This window comes from Centropristis striata, chromosome 7 (genome assembly GCF_030273125.1).
Source record: "Centropristis striata isolate RG_2023a ecotype Rhode Island chromosome 7, C.striata_1.0, whole genome shotgun sequence".
Classification (NCBI taxonomy): domain Eukaryota; kingdom Metazoa; phylum Chordata; class Actinopteri; order Perciformes; family Serranidae; genus Centropristis; species Centropristis striata.
Window position 1 is genome coordinate 12,056,897 of NC_081523.1, and position 15,205 is coordinate 12,072,101.

General features: G+C 40.8%; 1 protein-coding gene across 1 annotated transcript in view; it reads left to right on the forward strand.

Moving 5' to 3' along the window:
- Nucleotides 1-826: 826 nt before the first annotated feature.
- pip5k1bb (phosphatidylinositol-4-phosphate 5-kinase, type I, beta b) overlaps nt 827-15,205 on the forward strand; it is a 46,636-nt gene continuing 32,257 nt past the window's right edge. The window contains exon 1 of the mRNA XM_059338035.1: nt 827-1,034. The gene's annotated coding sequence lies outside the window, so the exon portion shown is untranslated. The remainder of the gene's footprint in view (nt 1,035-15,205) is intronic.

Genomic DNA, 15,205 nt, shown 5'->3' on the forward strand with positions numbered 1-15,205 from the left:
AGGGGCCAGTGTTTAATCAGAGGGGCACATTAGCACATGAAAAAATAGCAAAGATGATATTTAAGCATTCAAAATCGTTATTTTAGCTTATTTAAACATTTCATTTAAGTATATTTGGAAGATACAAATACATTGATTTAAATAATGAGACTCACCAACAATAACAGTTTTTTTTGTATGACAATGACATTTCTCATTTTTGTGCAAAATCACTTTTTTTATTTTGAAAGTGTCTATCTATCTATCTATAGATAGATAGATCTATCTATCTATCTATCTATCTATCTATCTATCTATCTATCTATCTATAGATAGATAGATAGATAGATAGATAGATAGATAGATAGATAGATAGATTTTATTGCACAATTAAACTATTATACAATGTACACTATACAATATTATTGTATTATTACATTGTATTATTATACAATGTGTTCCTTTTGTGTACAATGAGATATTGTTTGAACAAAAAAAGGTTAGAATTGCTCCATTGTTCATTGTTATAAATTGATCATTTTATTATTAATTTGACACAGGGGCCACAGCAGGGGCCAAAGGCTTCTACACAGGGGCAGTGGCCCCCGTAGGCCCCTGCCCCTGTGTAGGGGTCCCTGGGGGGGTCGCCAAAGTTTCAAAGGTAAAAATGTGGGTCCCTCAAGAAGAAGGTTGGGAACCGCTGGTGTAGGTAATGGGATGAAATAAATGAGGCCTGCAGAGGGCGCTCGTGTCGCTGCTCATGTTAGTATCCAGTGGTGCACTGAATGGCCGGTTGTATGTAAAGAGGCAGGGCAGGGACATAGAGACACGCAGGGCTTCTTGCTGCTCTCAGTGGAGGAGTGACTTCTCAGTTGTGCACTCTCAGCTTGTGGTGGAAACACATCACACAACTAGCGTATATATTTTCTCAGTCGCATTTATTTATCTGCTGGGGCTCGACTGCTTGAGGACAGGGCTTTTTTGTGAGGACTGCAGCAGCCGCTCGGAGGAAAATAATATTTCTACACCACTACGCAGAAGAAGACGATTGGCTGGTAAGGTCTCTGAGTTTGATATCGAGTGCGAAACACGGAGTACCTTGTTAAGATCTGAGGTTAACTACACTGACACAAGGCATTATCTTACTTACAGTGTGTATTCTGTTACAAAGTGTCAGTCAGCAGCTGTTGCGACAGGTGAAAAACTGCAGGTGCGTTTAAACTGATTCTGGTCGGAAATAAAGATGTTATTCTCTCAAAAAACACTTGACATGTAGGCTGAACATCTCACAACATGTGAGTCAAATTCTTTGTATGTCTACACATACAAGGAATGTGAAATCAGATTTTTCTTACACGGAATATGTTGTGTATTATTGTCTGGAGGTCAGGAGGTGAGAGTGGTTATAAGGTTATGTTTTCTTTTTTAACCATCATTTAATCAACAAAATGTAAGCAAAGGCGTGGAGTTAAATGTGGTGGTGGTGGATGAGGTTTATTTTTTATTTAATTCTTACATAAATGAAATTCTCCTTGTTATTGTTGTGGTAAAGCCTGTAGCCCACAGGCAGTGAATCCACTGACAGTCACTGGTGTTTGCTGTATCATCATTTACCTTTTGCTGCCTTTTCTTCAAATAATGAGGAAGTTTTTTCTCTGTCTTGCACTTTTTTGTGAGAAACTGGAAGTCTGGCCAGTTTCATGGGAAATGAGGCAAGCATGTGGAAGGTTGTGCAACACAGCAGAGGGAAAGCCATGAGCTCAAAATACCACAAACATAAAAAAAAAAATAGATATAAGATCAGTTTGTGACTGATAAACTACTGCGGGCCCACAGCTGCTATATTTTCCGTGTAGGTTATTAGATGTTGTACTGGACGAGCCTCTCATTTACTGGCCTGAACCTCAGTACCCATCACATTATCACTGCTCTTTACAGTGACATGCTACATTTCTTCCCCTGGTAGTTGGCAGCCAGGCTGTAACTGTGAAATAGCTTCACCAGTCCAAAGAGAGCAGGAGATAACTGGTTATCTTGTATATATGCTATACTTGGAGATTCAGAGCTGCCCAGTGAGCAGGGAAGCTGCCTTGGTCAGCAGTGTCAAGTGAATGATCTGGAATTACTGGTAATCATTCAACTGTGTTATATATAGAATTATATGATCCGACAAAATACTGACTTTTAATAGACAAAACTATGGCTGCGTGTCTGAACGAGGGTTGTGCTTTGTCTTAATGGAGGATGAAATGCTATGTAGGTTTCTCTGTTGTGAGAAGCAGACAGTGGCAATTTAATTTTTTGTTTCCTTCTTCCCACAACAACAGTAATGAGAAGTGTTTCCCTTTGGAAATGACTCAGGATTTTCATTACTATTCATGCAGTAGAATGTTTTTTTGATGGAGCTTTTTCTTTGCTTAAACCTCAAGACCATCACAGCTTTAAACATATGGTCTCGGGGCATTCTGGTGGTTCAGTGGGTTCAAAAGTGAAGTGTGGCTGCTATGTCCTGGGTCTGATTTTGACCTTTGGCCCTTTTCATGTTATAGCACATATAGCATAGCACACTTTGGAAAATGGCAAAAAAAAAGCAATCTTTTAGTGCTTTTGTGATCATTTTTTGATCTTTTTGTGTGCTTTTTTGGTCCTTTTGTTTGTTTGTTTGTCATTTTAGTCATTTTATGTGTCTTTGTAGTCAGCTGTGTCTTCCTGAAGTAATTTTGTGCCTTTTCTTGATAGTTTTTTGTATTTTTTGTAGTTTCTAACTTTCTTAAAGTCACCTGCTGCTACGACAACACAATTTCCCCTCGGGGATTAGTAAAGCACTCCTTCTGTCTGTCTGTCTGTCTGTCTGTCTGTCTTTTTTTGGTCATTTTGTGACGTTTCTAGTTGTTTTTTGGTCCTTTTAGTTGTCTTTGTAGTCATTTATGTCTCTTTGTTGTTGTTTTATAACTTTGTAGTCATCTGTACTTTTTTTCATAGTTTTTATGGATGTCTTATGTCTCCTTGTAGACATCTGTATCATTTTGTTATAATTTTGTGACTTTTTTTTTGGTCTTTTTGTGACTCTTAATAGTTATCGGTGTCTCTTTGTAGCAATTTTCTCTCAGTTTGGTCATTTTGCATTTCTTTGTTGTTGGTACGTGCGTTTTCAAGTGTCATTTTGCAGGTGAAGGCCAGGGGACACTTTGGGCCCCTCGGCCTGTGCGGCATCTGACTAGTTTGGAGTGAAACTGGGCTGGGTAGGCCTGTTCTGTAATCCATCCATGGTTACACAGAATTATGGTGTGTGTGTAAGAGTGTGTGGTTTCCATCATGAACTTCCTGTTTCTTCCTAATTTGACTGGGAGGCAGTGGAATCGGTCAAACGCTGGGCAGGTTGGTCAGCTGGCTGCAGAGGATGTTTGAAAGGGAAAACAGCTCATGCAAATCGCCTGCTCTCTCCTTGGGACTCACACCTGAGCTCCTGTGCTGCCTGCTGCCTGCTGCCCTGGCACTGATATGTCGCTTGTCAGACTGAACAGCATCTGTGCATTATGTAATATTTTCCGTCTGAGTAGCAGCAGAAGTGCCACAGCCATGTAGAGCCAAAACCTTGTCAACACAAATCATATTTATTCTGTGACTCTCAGCTTTTCTTGGGCTTTTACTGCAATGGATCAGATTCTCTCTTAAATTGGTGATTAAACTGTGACAGTGGCTGTAACTGAAAGCATTAATCGATCACACTGGTTAAAAAATTACACCTTTTTAAGCAAACGGTGTGTCTTTTTCCTGCTGTAGGAGCTTGCTGTGAAGCGGTAGCATGGCAATTAACAGCTGTAAAGTTGAGTCTTGTGATTTTGGGTCAAAGAGTACTCAGTATAGGACCATAATATCAGGCGTATGAGGCTCATTAAGACAGTTACATAAGTCAGTGCCCTGAACAGTAGTTCTCAGCCCTCTCTCCCATAACTGACCGATGTGCCTTGTGTCCGCACACACGGGTGTGGCTCCACGCCGGGTCTTGTTACGTTCATAATGTTCTGATAAAAAATGCCTCACTGTGTTGTGATAATGAAATCCGGCACCTCATAATGTTTGTGTGTGTTTGGTGTGACCTCTCCTCCTCCTACACCCACTCTAATTCTTCCCTCAGAGGATCCTCTCTCGCTCCTCGTCTCCAGTGTTGATTTCTGGGTCGAAGTGCTAATGTGCTACGTTCCAGTTACAATGCAATGAAAGCGTGACAAGAGTGTTTGTTTTCTTTCCAGAGCTCGTCATGTCAGGTTGTTCATCAGCACCGTGTCATTCTTTTGTTGTTGCTTTCCTCAGCCCACTTGCGCAGCAACCTTTAATCTCTTTAGAGTGACATTGTAAAATTAGATTTGAGATTGTTTGCATGTGGTTTCCGTACATATTGAAGATAATATAGAAAAACAAAGTGTGACATTCGTCTTGGTGAGTCTGAGCAGTTTGAGGGCTTTGTTTTTGCAGTTTCTGAAGGGTTAATGTGTGTTATGCCGCTTTACTATTTCACCAGGCCAGGCCTTCAGGAGTTAATCTGCTACTGTTTTGATTTATCAATAACTAGTCATTACGCCTTTAAAATATCAGAATTTAAATGATACTAATGAAACGAGGAAGTAAGCAACTTTTTATGAGGAATCTACTGGTTTCATTTGAGAATCCAAAGAAATTGTATCTTTCTATTTTTTTTAAACGTATAGGTATCACAATGAAACTTCCCAAGCTTGTTAGCTTTGTTTTTTTGCATTACAAAGTTTCAAAGTTTTTATTTTATTTTGTTGATGTATTAGATTCAAAGTTTTTTGCTTTTTGCCTGAGGTGTCTCGCCTTCACAGGAATATTTTTGATTAAAGAATTGAGTTCAAGATATGTACCGAGACATTTTATAAGTCAAAAATAAACTTGCCTACAGTGGTAAAACTAATGGGGACACTGTTTCTTACTTACAGTAAATTATATTTTTCTAATTAATCATATCTCTGTAATGCAATTCTGTTACTTTATTGCCGACACATACAGTTATACTGATTAATCTGCTAATGTGGCTCGATTAATATTGGCCATCTCAAATTGCGGACCAGGATCGACATTTGTGAAGCATCAATTAGCATTTTTGTTGTTTTTATACCTTTTTTTAAATAAACATCATTCAAAGTAAAAAATCAACAATCAAATAATCTTAAATAAGGTTATCACAAATCATAATGTCCCCCCTATTACAATTGTCAGAAAAAATATTTACGAAATTCACCCTGATAAACTCATTGTATATCATAAATCATCCCAACCATAACTGTAACTGCAAATGATAATGTTCTAATGTTTCAAACACTTTTCTGACCGCTGTTCAGGAACGGTAGGGGACATTGAGACCATATTTCAAATTTGGTTGGATACTGAAATGATGAGCGCTTTCCTTGAAACTGTGGTGATTGTACGGATCTTCTGTACTGCTGGGTTGAAGATGTGCGCGAAGCATCCACGTTTTAGAATTTGATGTTTCCACATTCGAAGTTTACTGTCATGGCTACATATGAGTCTGGACAGACATTGATGTAAACTGCAACTTGACTGGTTGGCAGAGGCATACAATTCAAATTACTAGATAAATCAAATGATTCATTGCTCACCGGAATTGTAATTTATTGTCAAGCAGTGCTGAGTAAGTAAGTTCATTAGGCACTTTGACACAGATACTCTATTGATCTGATGAGGTTTAGCCTCCACACCTCTTTTTAGTTGTGTTGCAGCTCTAACTTAGCACAGCGTGGGCTGCTCTCTCTCTGTTATCTGTTTTATTGTCCTCTTTCATCGTCCAGGCTGCACTCATGTCAGCACATACCGCTATACTGATAGCCACCAGGACTCAGTCAGGATTTTATAATCAACTGTCGTTTATCACAGCACTGTGATCGATGTTCATCCCAGACAACCGCAAATCTAGTAACTGAAAGTTACCACACGTCATTTTTCCCACAGCAATGGAAAAAAACATAGAAAAATAACTTCCTTAAAGGGACAGTTCAACCTAAAAACAAAAATACATATTTTTCTTGCTATTTTATAAATCTAGATTGTTTCAGTGTGCCAAACATTAGAAATGTTACTGTGCTTTGGGGTGAACTGTCCCTTTAACTCAAAGTCACCTCTTTGTGGTCTGTTTAAATGATTCAGAAGTTTAAGTAGTATGTAAGGCAGTTATAGTCAAGTCAAGTTCATGTTACTCTTCTTGAAAATTGGTAATTCCTGTAAAAGCTTTAAAAATGCATGTATAACAATAAATAGGAATACAAAAGGTTTGAAGCAAATAAAAAATAACCACTTACTGTCATTTCTTTTTTTTTTCAGTGCAAGAACAGCAGACCAACATTAATTGCAAGAAGTAATTTTGTGCATTTTTACACTGCACTTTTAAGATTTCATGCTCAAATGCATGTAGTTTCACTGGGGGCCACTTCAAGTGAGGGTTAGGGCCGTATGCGGCCCCCGGGCCTCCAGTTGCCCATCCCTGGTGTAGATCAAACAAAGTTTTAGTGTTTTTTTAATGTGTAATCCTTGAAACAGGAAGACTTAATATAAGCTCAGCTTATCTAGAGTCAGTGGTCCTTCCTGCAAATAGGCATTACATTGCCATTATAATTGTCAGTGTTTTCGTTTTTACTCCTGCTGAAAGTAAAAACAGTCAACTGAATAATTAAAGGGGCACTCCACTGATTTTACTCATGAAGATCAGTCATGAATAGTCATGAATTGTAACTGAAAACATTCTTCCATGGCTCTGGAGGATCTTAACGACAAAATCTTAGCCTGAGCTCTGAGAATTTATAAATCTATAACTATACCCGCGTTACAAATTAACCCACCGGTGGTAAGTTTAAAAGACATTTACCTGGCAGATGTATCTATAAGGATTGGATGTTAAACCCATTCTGGGGACTAAAAGCAAGGATATATCTCACAGTTTTTGACTATTCTGTTTGAAATCAGTCCCTCAAAAGTCCCCAAATTGTACAAAATCACTGGCAGAGTGAAGATACTAACTGTCACGACAATCTTTACTCACAGCACTTTATGAAAGTCTCGAGGATGTGACCTGAAGTATTCAGTCAAAGCCGTGTTTCTGCTACACTGGCCTCCCCTTGTACAGAGATATGTCACCAAATGGCAGCATAGATTCTGTTAAAATGCACTTTATTTATTTTGCAGCAGGTGAATCTGGATGTAAAGTTTCCCAGCATTATCACTTTGATCTTAATGACACTCCAAAGGGGAGTTGCCCCCTTCCTGGCCCCGACAGCTCATTGGCACCAGCTTTTGAAAGGAGGAAAGAAATCTCCCAAAGGAGGCCTTCAGCAGTCATTGGCTGATAATTGTGCTCCTCTGTGTAACAGTTGGTTGGCTGGAGGGTTGCAGGCAGAGCGAGAGGTTGGCAGCCCTGCAGGAATTCAGATTATTCAGAGGTTGTGGTGTTTGTTGTTGTTGTTGTTTTGGCCCTGCTTAGCCCCCCGTGCTTCTTCTCCTACTCTACTGCCCTTGTAATGACGAAGCTTACAGAGGCCCACTCAGGGGACCTATAGGGTGCTGGAGTGAGAGAGAGTGGGGAGGAGAATAGACCAAATGAAAGGTTCAGACAACAAGAGGCAGAGGGCTGGGTGAAAGGAGAATTTTTCTTTTTCCTTGGCAGCCTTGGACCTCGAATCAATCCGAGCCGAGAGATCTTATCCCCTCGTACTTCCTTGATTGATCACTTGTGAGAATAATAAACACAGTCAGTTGCTCCCACAGCGATACGCACAGGTAATAAACCTGTCTGTCACCCTTGTGGCTTAAAGAAGAGTAAGAGGACCTTTGGACTCTAGGGCAGGGCTGAGTAAAAGTAAGCTGGGCTCGGCTACCATAGGCACTCGTCTTCTCTTCGTGTGATCATGTGATCAGGTTTTCCATGGGCCGTGACGTTCGGAGCCAGCTTGCGTAGATATCACTGCTGGTTGAATATAATAAGCCTGCTGTAATAAGTCCTTGTCTCAGGGAGTGTGGAGCTGCAGTGTATCGCTCCATCAGGGCTGCCTCTCTCTGCCTCTGCAGCTTTAAAGAACATCGTCTGTGTTTTCCCTCCATATACTCATCTCTATGTTTCCCTCACCCCCCTGTTCATTCCCTCAGTCGAATCATGTGACTCTCTGGACACAGTGGGTGACCTCCTCACTGCTTTTCATGCAGAGTGGAACGAGAGTGAGACGCTCTCTGAATTACAAATACACAGGCCGAGTCCTCTCCCTGGGTTTCTTGTATTCATGTTGCCTCAGGATACAAAATATAATAATTCTCTTGCTCTATATCATTCATATGTGCTTGCATTTACATTGTGTAGTGTGCTTTTTTTTTTCATTTTTGTCCTGCCCGCTGGGAAAAATTGCTTCAAATAAAACTTGACGCGGTCTTGTTGCACATTGTTGTTACATCAGCACCCAAATAAATATTTAAAATGATCCCACCTTTTGTTCTCTATCTCTGTTTCTTTCTCCTATTGTCTTCCTCCTCTGTCTTTTTCATTCCCTCCCTCTGTTGGGCTCATTTTTTTCTTTTCATGTCACATCTGAAAGGTCATAGTGCCCTGCAGGTGCAGTCCCTCCCTCCCTCCCTACCTCCATCCTTCTCCCCCTCCCACCTTTTGTTTCTCTGTATTTGCAGTAGCCAAAAGGTCAAATACTGTCAATAGTTAAAACGTACATTTTGCTGGTAGTTGCCTGGCAGGTGCTATATCTCACACATGCACACCGTTGAGCGCACTTAAACAGGTATTCAGATTTATGTTGTGCTCAGCACACACTGTACACTCTGCACTGTGAGATGATGCGTCAGGGGCAGCAGCTGTCGTCATTGTAAAGAGCTCCCGTTCTTATGTTATGCTTCTCCTTGCAGCATCATGTTGTTATAGATCAGTGTATTTTTAGCCACTTCAGCTCTGTTTGTACAACACTGTGCAACTACTGCATGGATGTTACATTCATGACAAGATGCAGCCCAAACTTATGACCAAAGTGCCAAATTCTGCAGCACACTAACAGGAGAACGACACACTGGATGTTACATGCTAATTATTAGGATAAACCCTGTTGATTTAGGCAACAACAGAGTCTTTTCATTTGTTGCTGCCTTTTGGCCAAACTTTCATTTTTGCCCATCTAGTTGTAGGAATAGAAGTTGTCTCCACAATGTTAACCATTTCAAACCAGATGACCTAAGGCATCTATTGGTACTAGAATTGTCATGATAATAGAATTTCAAACTTGATACAGATACCAAGGAAGATGCTCGTCAATACTCGATACCATTTTCAACACCATGGGGGGAAAAAATGACCAAAAAAATGAAAGAAGCATAATAAAAAAAAGAACAGAAAAACATTTGTTTTCTAATTGTAAAAACAGCTTACGTTAACGTGTGCCACCGGGTAGGTTAACGTTTATGATAACTGTCTAATACTTCTATGTTGTTGAAACAGGAATGACCTTTAATGACCTCAAATCATTCCCTCATTCCCCATAAAGACGAGGGTGTCGACCACACAAGGTTGTTGTGCTACTTGACTTGGCTGCCACCGCTTTGTAGCATTCCTTACAAATAGACTTATCACCATCTTTCATCTTCCCCTGGTCGTCTGCCTCATAAGTGAGATAATTCCACATGGCGCTTCTACTTTTTAAAAATTTTCCACCAAAAGTGGTCGGGAAGGCTCTCCTTCAGCAGCAACACCTGCCTTGTTGTTTGTTTTGAACGTCAACGAGTGTTCACGTGTTCAGCTGCTGGTGAGGGGAGGGGCTGCGCGTGTCTCCCGCTGCGGTGCTGTTGTGTGTGTGAAGTTGTCTGTCAACTGGAGGAGACGGCACCGTTGGTATCGACACTGTTACAAAAAAAATAGATTTTTTTTGACAACCCTAATTGGTACCAACCATGCCGTGATATCTTATCAGGAAGGGAGCTAAATAACCCTCTCCAAATTTAGGGTAAATTTTAGCAAGGAAAAAACGGACACTGCTGTTTTCAAAGGGGTCCCCTGACCTCTGACCTCAAGATAACTGAATGAAAATGGGTCCTATGTAATTTTGAAATTGACCTCACAGTATAAAATAAATTGTGACTTCTAGGATTATCAGAGCCTCATGAATCTTTGCAACCACAAACCAGAGAGCTATTAGTCAGAGGATGGATGGCTTTCCTAGGTATATTGAGTTTCCGAAACAGAAGTGCTTGCCATCCAATCACCGGATAATACAATTCTTGAAGAAATCTCCACAATGTCAAAAGGTTTTTCTCAAGATCTCAAGCAGTATATATACCGCTTCTATGACCTTCGTTGACCTGCTATCTCCCCCCTAAAAAGACAAAACTGGTTCTATGATGGGCCTCTTAGGGTAAATCTAGCCAATCAAACATCCCCATGGGCTGCTAGTGTGGCTACAAATTGTTTGTCTTGTTTGTGTATGTATAGATATCATCTCCACACAGCGCTGCAGTGCTGCATCAAGCCTGGTGAATGCAGACAGACAGTACTCTGCAGCACAGCTTGTCCCTCAGAAGGATGATGAAAACAAACACTCCTCCAGAGGATGCAGTGAAATATGAAACAGAACGCACCAAAAAAACAATCCAAAATAATACCTGCGTGCTGTTTTAGTGCTCCGTCTGTTGTGGGGACTCACCGGGGAGAGAAAACAGAGAGGGTGTGTGTATTGTAAAAGATATGTGGCCACAAAACCTGTTTGTTTGCACATATATTTTATGTTCTGTTTGCTTTGTGTGTGTTTGTGTTTTTGTTTGGGCGGTCTGTTTGATTTGGGTGGAACCAGAGGCGAGCTCCTGTGTTAGGTGTGTTTCTGTCTCTTTTGACATTGATGAGCACCTTTTCTGTCGGACTGAACATTTCACAAAGACGTTGTTCGTCTCTTCTCTTCTCCCCTCACTGTCTGTCCCCAACAAGCATTTTCTACTCCTCCTCTCTCTATTTCTCTGCGAGCAAAACACAGTAATTGTTGAAACGTCCAGGGGATAAATCAGAATGTTTTTGAGGTGGTGGAAGACTACATACTGTTTGTTTATTGTTGTCATTTAAACGACTGATCATTTCTGCCTGGCCAGTGAAGGGGAACCCGCACACTGGTTATTTGTTTCCTAGCCGCATGATCCGTAAGAGAACATGACACATTTCACAGAAGCGACTATTTTACATGGTTGGGGTAACTAAGCCAATTATGTAATCACACTGTCACACTAAATAGAGAAGTGTTTACACAAGACGTCAGAAAGATAATGACTACTGCCCCACAACATTTAGCTCCATGATATGCTGTACTTTGGGGAAATCTTGTATTTATTTGTAAACATTTTACTTCAAATCGTTCAAAATATTTAGTATTAGATATATATGCATGTATTTGATATACTTTTCTGAGGTAAATGCTGCTTGTGGGGAGTTTCTGTGAGCCGTATTCAAGGATCAGAGCAGCTAAGTTGATGAAGCCGATCCCCTGCAGGCCGAGCTAAGCTGACTCCGCATGCATCTTCTTGATTGTATCCAACCAAATCCAGATATCTGTGCTTATCTAACGTCTCACAGTCGGGGATTGTGAAGGTCATGAAAGCCCAGCAGTCCAGTCCTCAGCGCTCTGCACTGCTGGTCTGCTATCGATTCTCCATTATGTCTCCAATCTGCTGCAGTAATCCAATAGTATCTGGGGACTGAAGCAAAGCAGAGCAAAAAGGAACCTATATGTAGTATCTGTGTCCTGGTGATGGAAACTGTGGGAGCCTCGCAGCTCTGATGTCATGATCACATGGTTTGAAAACTGTTGTGCTCCACTGTGGAAATTGCTCTTCTAATTTTGTGCTTTATTGCAAAGAACCAGGCCTCCTTATAAGCAAATATAAATTAGGTTGAGGAGACTGGTTTGTTGTCTTTGCCTACAGAGGCCAGCGAGGGGATATTACCACAGCTACTTGGACATTTTGACAGTTCAGATGCATTGGATCTGCATTTTCTTCATACCAGACGGACCCATGTCTGCTCTCACTAACGTGTTTTCCTTGCCAGCACTGCTTGGCTACAGAGCGGCTATTTGACTTCCACAGGGGCTGACTGGCAACCTTGGCAATATCCCTGAAACCACGGAGGAGATATGGCATGAGAGCCAGTGTTTGATCTGCACTCAAGTGTGTTTGTTTGAAGGGTGGTAGAATTTCTGACAAGGGCGTGCGGACGAGCGGGAAGAGAGTTGTTCAGGAACAGAGAGACGGACAGAGAGAAGAGCCAAGTTTATTTATATAGCACATTTTAAAGGTATAATATGCAACTTTTCTGCATTGAAATGTCTGAAAATGACTAGATTTCTGTCATAAATTGACTTTTTTTTTCTTTTCTTATCCTGTTTTAAGCTAGATATTGGTCTTTTTCTAACATATTTTTTAACTGAATGAAGGATTTTATCAGACGTCTGGGTCTTAAGTAGAGCCAGAAAGATTTTCTGACCGGCCGATGTTATAGACCGATATTGGTCTATTCCAAAAATTATTGGTATCTGTTGGTATTGGCGCATATGTTGGCGGATATGAAGCTGACTGCAGGTGCTACAGGCTGCAGCTGAACCATATTAAAACTTTAAATCTTTTGTTATTGTTTTTATTGAGAGACCCTGAGCAGCAGCACATTCAATATTGTGTGTTTAAGAGCAGAATTCACAAAGAACTTTACAAGTAGGGGGAAAACATAAATGAAAAGTACATTGTTGGCATAGTCTGGGTTTTGACAAAGACGCAGTGACAGGAAGAGCTGTGGTGAGTCTGCCCAGAAACTTTGAATTTACAACATCCTTCTTTTACATTTGTGTTCTGTGTACAGTCTACAGTATGCGTGTTTGTGCAGTAATTCCAAGCTTGACAACAATGTGAAATGGAAATTGACCCAGGCTGTATTTATCCTCATTCCACTGAAATGTTTCTGGTCAACATTGCAGAGTGCAGACACAGTTTTACCATGACGTATGAAGCCTTTATGATCTTGCTTGACTTGCACAAAGGCACATAAACAACCCACAACTCACCCCCCTCTACACAGGCCAGTTCTAAGAGGTTTCTATTCAGATTTAGACTTTCAAGAGTTTCCTTTTTATTGATCAGTTGTATAATTTTACCCATTTGGTCCTCATCCAGACCACAGAGTGCCCACAATCTCCCAGAGGCATTGATTTAACAAAGATGCATTTTTGTATTTGTAGCTCACATAATGTAATTGTGACTCACAGCGAGGTTTCGTTTTACACATGTGTTTTTACAGTGCACATGTGCCCTTTTTTCCCCTGCTCTATGCTGGTGGTGTTTGCAATGTAAGTGTATGACAGATACAGCTGATTAGCATGATCCATCCATCCATTTTCATCCACACGTCCAACCATCTGTCTGACTCCCTTTTGTTGAGAGGTGAACAACAGACCTGCTGTTGTTCGCTGCAGCTGCAGGCCTCTCATGGATTGTTCTAGAAACAGTCTGTTGGAGCACCGGCTGGGTTGTGGGGTCAGGTGAGGGAGAGGGAGAGAGGTCCAAACAATCCCTTTTAACACTGACACTCAGGCCAGGACTGAGCAGAGAGCCAGACAGGCCGACGGGCTCATTAACATTCCTCAGGTTCAGAGCATGCAGCTGGTCATACGGTGTGAAGGCTCAGGTCGATCAACACCTTATTACACGGAGATGTGGTGAAGAGAAGTGGTCGGAATGATTTCTAATCACACAGCTCGTGGTTGATAACTGGATTTTTGTAAAGAGCACACTTTGGCCTCCACTTCCAGTCACACAAGGTCATCAGACGAACATGATCTTTTTAATCAGAATGAGTTAGCAAGTTTTCTGGGACCAAAACTGTGTTTCCATTCACTGAAGAATAGCCTAAACTTAAAATTTGATAAGCTTTCAGTTGTGCAAAATAGGGTTTTTTGTTCGCTTGAAGTGGTTTTTGTCTTGAGTTGTTGTGCTAAATCTAATATAGAAATGCCGAATAAGTTCTGACGTAGCAAATATTTTACTTGCAAGACTCATCATTGTTTTCTGCTGTTGGTGTCTTCTCAGATTATAAAAATATAATTCGTCTTTGTCTCCAGTCATGAAACATGGCTGAAACTAGCTGACATGGAAAAAAAAGTAAATCTTGTCCAATTTAACCAAGGAAATCTCTCTATTTTTCTATCTTAGATGGGTTAGGGATCTTTTATGCTCATCATTACACACATACGGACGAAGCTTCTGTCCATACTCTTTGCTCATTCCATCTGCATTTGTGCAAGTTTTCTAAAAGGAACAAAGACATGGAAGAAACAGACAGGTATCACCGGAAATTGTAGGGACAGTGTAGCAAATACCAAGCAAGGTGTGGCATTTTAAAAATGGCCCTTTTTTCAGTTTGTAACCTTTACTTTTTCCACACTTTTTACTGTCAGATTACAGCCATGTGTAGCCTTTACTGCCAACTTCTGAGGGAAACAACACTGTAGCCTAGTTTATTCACTCCAAACCAGAAATTCCCATTTCTTCTTTGTGACGTGTCAAACAATCGAATGGAAACAGGGCTCACCTTTGCTTGTGTTCTTCTGATAAGGGAAACATAAAACACTGAATATTATTCTAAGGGTGTAGAGAAGATATGAATGATGCATAGACCCAAACAAAAACAAATATCTGGAGTTGGGAGGTGTGCTTGCAGCAAGAATGCATCACCACTGATGTTGTGTCTATGTTTATAGCAACAGAAGAGCTGGTGCACAGATAAGGACCCAGTCTGGAGATAAGAGTTATGTGTCTGCTACATTCTTTTAATATCCGAGTGTGCGTGCCAACATGTATTTATTTAAAGTCACAATTCTCCTTTTGAATAATGCCTACAGCATATTTGGGGCTTTATTGATAAGTATGACACCTTGCAGCATTGTAGTGCTGTAGTTTTGAAACAAACAGTTTTCCATAGAGTGATTATCAGTGTGATAGCTTCTGGTTTGATGGGGATCTGATTGCTGGTCCCGCAGCAGGTGACTGGAGGACGTGGCACCGCAAGCGCTGATGAAGCAGAAAGACATTGTACTCCGGCTCTGAGACCTGCAGGTGCATTTATATGCAGGTGGGGCGGTGACTGCAGGCTTGCCAGACCTTAACAGACAAAGTCCAAATGTTGCTG